Here is an 8075-nt window from a genome sequence, read left to right on the forward strand (position 1 = left end):
GTTACTTGACTGCTGGAATAATGACATGGCATAATTGAGTTGATAAATTATAAATTTCTTGTAAAATTATGGAACATAATGAGGCACCACGAGTCACGAACAACGAGAAAATACAAGATTTGACAAAATATAAATTTGAAATTTGAAATATATAAAACAAAATTGCCACCAAAATCCAACATAGATTTTCCACCAAAATCCACTCCCAAATGAACCATGAATTGTCACTATTTATAGGCAATTTATACAACCATGGGTGTTACAATTGAACACTAATAATAGATTGAAAATAGACACATGGGATATTGAGAATTGAGCACATGCATATGGGTCAACTTGACACTTGGCGACACTAAGCAAATAGGAGAAATTGACACATGGGTTTAGAGTTACATCTTTATTTTTGACACCTAAGGACATCTATCAGTCCATAATGTTTATAATACTCCCCCTTAGATGCCTATTGTATATATAAAATATGTATCGTTAAAACCTTACTAGGAAAATATCCAATGGGAAAAAAAATCCTAGTGAAGGAAAAATAGTACCTATTATATATATATATATATTGTAGACATCGTATTTGGTCCGGCTCATTTTTAATTTTATTAAGTTTAATTTTTAATTTTTTTTGAATAATCATAACATAAATTTTAATATAATTGCTTTAGTTAAAAATAACATAAAGTTTTAGTGTAAAGTTTTAATTAAATTAAATATTTAAAAGTAGATTATGTGTTAAAAAATGTTTATTATTATTATTATTATTATTATTATTATTTTATTATTACTTATTAAGTTTTATTTTAATTCTTTTGATTTAAAATATCGTAAGTTTACTTTATTATTAGTTTTAATATAAAGTTTAATTAAATTTAAAATTATATTTGTTTAAAGAATTTTGTTTTATTGATAAAATTAAGAATTAAAAATAGTAAAGATTTATTTCAAACAAAATTGTTGATTTTAACGGTTTTGATTTTTTTCCTCGTCAAACTCTAATAACGTGTCATTTTTATTTATTCTCACTTCCCCTATTTTTTCTCTATTTTATTTTACCGACTCCACATTATGGTTGTCTTCCATGGTATTTAAGAGGAGGCTCTGCACACAAAGATGAGGAGAAAACAGAGAGCACACAAACATAAGACAAATACTAGCCCTTTACAAAACTCAGTTTTATTCATCTTTCTTAAAAAATGTCACTTTCCCTTCATTTTCTACCTCTCACCACTCTCATACGTAGGATACTTCTCTTTATTTTAAACAAAGTTATTTTTTTAAATAAAAAGATTTGTTTTAAATAAACAAAACTTTTCAAAATAAAACAAAACCTTTTAAAATTTGTTTTAAAAATATTTTTGAAAAAATAAAAGATTATGATGTAAAATTTGTTTTTTAAAGATTTGTTATTTGATTTTTGGAAATTTTGAATAAGATTTTTTTAAATAACTTTAGGTTTTAATAGGATATTTTCTTTTTTTTTTAAACTAGTTTCAAATCCATAAATTAAAGAGTTATTTAAAAAAAAAAATTCGTTTATGGTTTATTTTTTATTTTTTTTTAAAACAAAGTTTAAAAATAAAGTATTCATATTTTGAAAATGAATTTTAATTTACATCCTTGATGTGGCACAGTGGTAAGGGGTTAAGGTAATGACATTAGTAACACTAGTTTAATCCTTCATGAGTTCCACCAAATAATTTTATTTATTATTTATTTATTATTTTTTATCATTGTTTTTACTAAATGATTACTTTAAATAAAAGATGTCGTTTAGAGTTTTTTTAGTTTTAAAAAATACATTTAAAGTTTTGTTTTTTAAAAGAAATCAAAATTTGCATCTTATGGTGTTGGCATGGTGGCGAGAAGCTTGAGTGGCAAACATAGATGCCTTAAGTTCTAGTCCCAATATGTCTTAAAGTAAAAAATATTTTTATTTATTATTTTTTTACTAAATAATTATTTCAAAAACTCCAATGACGGGAATTGGAACCTTCCAATATTCTCAAGCTGATAAAATTTTTCTAATGGTCTTTGTGCCGCCGCTCATTCTTGTTGATTCATATTTTATCATAAAATATGAACCAATAAGGTTGGGACATTTAAAATCAAACACAAAACTAATTTTCTTTTTGGACCAAATATAATAGGATAATTTTCGACAAAGTATGGTACCGTTTTTGAACTGGTGTCGTAGGGTGCTAACACCTTCCCTACGCTCAATCGACTCCCGAACTAAAATTCTGTTTTCGTAGACCAAGTTTTTTTTTTTTATAAAAAAAATAGGTGACCAATCACACCTCGTATATAATTGGTGGTGACTCCAAATCCTTATCTCGAAAGAGACCCTTCAGGGGATGACGTCAGCTGCTTTGGATCGTGATGACGTTGCTACAGCTTGACGACTCCACTAGGGACTTTTGAGAGTCAAGCCATTATTTTGTCATTTATTATCTGTTATAAAATATTTTGGTATATTGTTTTTTTTATTGCATATATTGTCTTTTAATTATTGGTTTTTATTTTGCATCATTATGCATTCCATACAAATCCACAAGCCTCCTACCCGATTTTACCTTTTAGATTAGATCGGAGACTGAGTAGTGTGACCTTCGTGAAATTTCGATTTCCGTGTAGGCACATGAAATTCTCCACTCAAGTGGACCATAATGCCAAAGCATATAGAAGATTTGGGGGCCGTTATCCTCTAGGATGCATTAGTACATAACTTCACACCATCTTCATATTGCGTTTTATGTGAGTTATTATGTTGTTCATGGCATATTGTTTTTTAAATGAAAAATTATGGTTGATTAATTTGGAGTTTTAATCATAAGGTTTTAAAATTAACCACTTCTTAAAAAAAAATCATTTACCTTTTATTTACTCAAATTTGTTCATTTTTTATTTGTTACCAACATGCATACATCACATTTATTTTACTTTTTGAGTCACATATTTAGCTTACTTCTAAGTAAATTTAGAAGTGTTGCATGCCTTTCAAAGGGATTTTAAACGTCCCTATGTAGGCCTACCAAAGACTTTCAAATTCATCCATTTTCAATCCAAAACTTAGGAGTTAAACCTTAACTCTAAAACTAAATGTCATATTCATTTGTCCCTCTCTTAGGATGAGTTAGAATCTAGCATTGCAGCTACATGCCCTAATAATTGCATGAAATATCATTAGGGCACTTTGTAGCATTTTTAGATAAGTTTTTTTCCCCTTACCGTAAGGAAAATTAAATTAAGAAAAAAAAAAAACTCTATGTCTTTCTCATTCATCATGCCACATGTGTCCATATCATAAATTAAAAGAATTTCATTTATCATTTTACATGTCCATCGTTCTCATGCATCACTAAAAAACTCTATATCATCTTATGCATGCATCATTTCACATGTTCATAATCATTTCAAAATTTTCCCCCTAATTTATATTCAACATTTGCATAACATCGTCTTATGCATATCAATTTCTATCTTAAAAAAAATCAAAATCTGTGCATTCTCCATTACATCATAATTAATACGAACTCTTAAAAAAAATAGCTCAAGAACCACATATTTACTATTCTTTATATACAAGGTACATAAATCAGCATGACATGGAAGAATTTAATGATGAGCTAAAGAATATTAGAGACGAAATCCAACAACAGATTATGAAAGAATTGAATGCTGAGCTAAAGAAAATAAGAGACGAGATTCAAGAACAGGTCATGAAGGTACATGATGGTGAGCTAAAGAAGATGAGACAAGACATTGATAAGATTCAGGGGCAAATCACAGAAATTTTCAATGTCTTAAAGAATATTGTTTGGGGCATTTCTCAACCTAATGATTTAGTCGAACCTCATAATAATTTATCACGTAGGGGGAACCCAACTCTTTGTCAACCAACAGAGGCTCTCCCCAGCATAATTCGTCACATTAGGATAAGGAAATTACCTTTTACTTTTAGTAATGAATTGAGTTTATTTCCTTTTGATAAAGTACATTGCGATCTATGTAAGTATTATGCAAGTTTTATAGATGATCATTATAGATTCACATGGTTATTTCCATTAAAAATAAATTCTGAGTTATATGAATGTTTCTCTAAATTTCAAACTATGGTTGAAACACAATTTGAAAGAAAAATTAAAGTGTTTCAAACAGATAGTAGAGGAGAGTTTACTTCATTGAAACTCAAACAACCCATGGAGCAAGGTGCGACTCATCATCAAATGTCTTGCCCTTACACTCCACAACAAAATGGTGTATCTGAAAGGAAGCATATTCATATAGTAGAAACGGGTTTGGCTTACTTTTCCAAGCTAATATGCCTCTTAAGTATTGGGTAGATAGGTTTCTAAAGGCTATTTTTCTAATAAATAGAATGCCATCTTACTCTTTAAGTATGCAAACTCCATTTGAAACTCTATTTCATAAGAATCCTAACTACAACCTTCTCAAAGTATCTCATTCGCAAATTCAATAAGAGTCGTCACAATATTGCCAATCTATATTCTACTACAAGCTTCTCAAAGTGTTCTCTCAATTTTGATGAATGTCCATTATGCGATGATCTTTGTAGTGAATACTATATGCACCACAATTTCTCCACTCCCGTCATTACCATATAAGATTTTGCAAAATCATCGATAGACCTTAACAAGGACGAACCCTCCTTCATATGATAAATTCAAGAAATAAGTGAAAATTGCATGGGTTTAAATCTCAATTGATTAGGTTGCCACACCGGAGCAGTTGTATGCGATGGTGGATGAGATTGGGACGCGGGGATATGAAGGGTGGGTTAATTCTTGGCCAGTGTTAGAAATTAAAAAACCATCAACTTGTTCCTATTATTTTTCTTTTTATTCTTTAGTTGTTCGTTTATTCTTTTCTCTACAAATTAATAATATTAATGATTTTGTAAATTTGAAGTTGTGATTTGTATATTATTATTTTATCTTTTTCATCCAATCATAGTCAATATATAATCAAATAAGGTAAGTATAGGATGTAGGAGGTAAAAGCCTTAGCGAAAAATATATTTTTGTTATGTCCTTAATGGTATTATATTATATTATTTCAGTGATTTATTTAATAATTTATTTATTTATAATTGACTTTAAATTGTATTATAATAGATGGAGTGTAGTTTACTTTTAAAAAAAGTGTAAAGTTCTCGTATATATAACGTAACTAAAAAATATATATGAAATTAGACATAACATTGTATGTAAAAGAAATATAATGTATAGTTTAACATCCACATGGTATATCATCTATTAAATTAAATTGTATGAATAATTTATTTATATAAATTAATTTATGAAAAGATAATGTAGATAAAAATGTAATATATATCTTCCAATTTTAAAAACTAATCAAATTATAATTTTTACTAATTTCATATTTTCTAATATTTCTTTATACTTTAACATAAAATTACAAGTTTCACGTGCATCGCACGTGTTTCTTACTAATACATATATATATTCTAATAGAAATATTTTATTATAAATATTAAGGGATTGTAAATTGTAACTTAATTTCAATTTATTTCCTTGCACTCTTTCCTTAATATCTATTTATACTGTATCTAAATAGGACTCTAGAGGAGAATTTTACCTCCCCATTTTGTCGTTCGTAATTCTACGACGTGATACTTTTTTCCAATGAGGTGTCTGTTTAGAGAACAAAGCGTCCCTTCCCATATGGGTATGATTGATCAAAAGGCGTACAATATTTCTATTCCTTTATAAACAATTTTTGAAATGAAAGAAAACTAAGTACTATGATACTACATCAAATTATGTATTATTTTGTTTCTTAAAAAATATCTACGAATTGTTGGAATTGATTTAATAATTAATTCATATGTGGGTAACAAATCAAAGAGCAATTATATTTGGGCTATTTAGTGGGCATACAAGTGATCTTAATTATGGGCCCATGACTTCCCATTTAGTGGTGTGGCTTGTTGAGTAGAAACCAGCCCATTAATTCTATGGGATTATGGAAACCTAGGATTAACCTATAGATATATGGTTATGGTCCCCAATATACTATGCTTCTTGAGCCTCCTGTTACCCATCAAACAGAAAGTATTGCCCATATTTGGTCTGGGTTGCATAGTTGAGGAAGACCATAAACCACAACTTCTTGCAGATCATGGTCAATCTATCTAATGGTTTCAGGTAATTCTAATCTCTTTATAGATTTTGGTTTTCTTCCATGCTTAGATCCTTGGCCTTGATTGTTCTAGAATTTTATGGCTCTTGTTTTAGAATAATCATGAATTAGGGTTTATTTAATTTTTCCAACACGAATATCTCTTCTTTTATCAAAGAATTCATACCTTTCCAAAAAAATGTGGAAATCAAAAAGTTTTTTGTTCTTTGTAAAGGAAACATTGCAGCATGCCAAAACTAAGATTTGCGAATGCATAAATTAATTTTATTCGATGAAGAGGTAAAATATAAAATTATATTTACGCTCGTATTACTTGCAGGGAACAAAAATTAAAGCTATTTGCTTATAGAATTTTTGTTTTTATTGTATGACAAATATTTTCCTTTTTGTGTGTTTTTTAAAAAAGAAAATAAATAAATAAATAAAGTATTTGGTTTAAATATCGATTTCCTTATTTTCTTTTAAAATCAAATATTTTCTTAATAAAATAAAATAAAGAATAATAAAATCAAAAATATTTTTTTTATTAGATGTGAATTTCGATGTTTTCTCCAAATAAAATCTTTTTAATAAAAATAAAATAAAATATTTATTTTTTTGAAAAAAAAAATGCATTTTAATTTGATTTGGCAAATTTGGTGAAAAAAATAAAATCTTTTTGGAAAAACTTTTTAATTTTGATTTGACAAAATTTGGTAAAATTTAATCTTTTAATTAATCATTTATCTCAAAAACAAACTCACCACCTCACATTGTGTAACCACCATTCACGTTTCTTGCAACTGTGATTCTCGAATATCAACCCCGCTCCAACACATTCTGGGTCACAACAATATCACTACTTCGACGGGTAAACACTGTTGAGTAAAGGTGAGAGTACTAGGATTATAAAAATTTTGTCTAAAAAATATGTGATTATTTAGACCGTTCCGTATTGATCTAAACGAAAATTTAGCTTTTTTGTATAGTAAAATTCGGGAGTTGACCTATATTCTTAAATTGATTGTGAATCTTGGAGTTTTGTTTAATGGATTTTAGATTTAGAGTTTTGAAATTGATTTGTTATGATACTATCAATACTAAAAATGGTTTTAAAATTCAATAGTTTTAAGCACGAGTATTTAGACTTAAAATTCTTTATTTTGGTTTCATTAGTCCTAGGCCATAATCTTGTTTATGTAGATTTTTCTTGTTTGTTATATAGTTTGGTTAGTACAAAGTTTTCTTTTGTTTGATTACAGAGTTTTCAAATTCACTTTGAAATAAGTAAAAATCTTTTCTTTAAAACAAATAAAAATATATTTCGTTTTTCTAATCTTGTTCTATAAAGAAATTTTGCTAAACAAAAAAACATTAAAAAGAATAGCATCTTTATAAAGGCATTTCCTCCTAAGGAGTTGACAATTTTAAAAGCATTCATTATATTTCTAAAAATTAAAAAAAAACAAATTTTTTTTTAAATTTGGTTTTCTAAAAATTCCAATGACGGAAATTGGGGGATTTTAGTGGTCGATTCCTAATATTCTTGAGGTGATGAATTTATTTTTGGAGGCCAAATTAAATTCAAATAACTAAAATTTTCTTAATGGCTTTGAGTCACTCATAATTATTGTTACTTATCTATTTTAAGAATAAGGATCACTAAAGCATGAGACATTTAAAAATAAAAATAAAATTCTTTTTCTTTGAAGGTAATTTTTCTTAAAAATAATATAAAAAATAAATTATTGTTCATTGAACGTGTATTGTGGGGTGCTAATACCTTCTCCATACAAGATACCCCCGAATCCAGATCGACTTATTCATGCATTTGGGTGGTCCATCACACCCTATATATAAAGATTGGTGGCGACTTTATTTTCTACTCTCGGGAAGAAAGTTTGCCG

This window comes from Momordica charantia, assembly GCF_013281855.1.
Source record: "Momordica charantia cultivar OHB3-1 chromosome 3 unlocalized genomic scaffold, Mcharantia_2.0 BLBB01000003.1, whole genome shotgun sequence".
Lineage (NCBI taxonomy): Eukaryota > Viridiplantae > Streptophyta > Magnoliopsida > Cucurbitales > Cucurbitaceae > Momordica > Momordica charantia.